The sequence below is a fragment of the Palaemon carinicauda genome, chromosome 16 (assembly GCF_036898095.1).
Source record: "Palaemon carinicauda isolate YSFRI2023 chromosome 16, ASM3689809v2, whole genome shotgun sequence".
Taxonomy (NCBI): domain Eukaryota; kingdom Metazoa; phylum Arthropoda; class Malacostraca; order Decapoda; family Palaemonidae; genus Palaemon; species Palaemon carinicauda.
The window spans coordinates 86,230,335-86,230,588 of NC_090740.1; positions in this window are offsets into that span (position 1 = coordinate 86,230,335).

The following is a 254-nucleotide window of genomic DNA, read 5'->3' on the forward strand; positions in this document are numbered from 1 at the left end:
CTATTCCTAACCACTTGGGCGACTGCTTTCTGTTGGTTCGATCAACATTCCTTACTGATTAGACCTCTCTTGCTACACTCAAAATAAACAATATTAACATCCTGCATGTCTTTCACAATATTTGAAGAAGGACCATTCGAATAATGTTGCTTTGGTAGTATCGCATTCAGCTTTGGAACAGTACCAGTGCTACTTCCGCTGTAACTATTGAACTTGTTCACATGGTTATTACTTAACTGGTTTCTCTGGTTCGG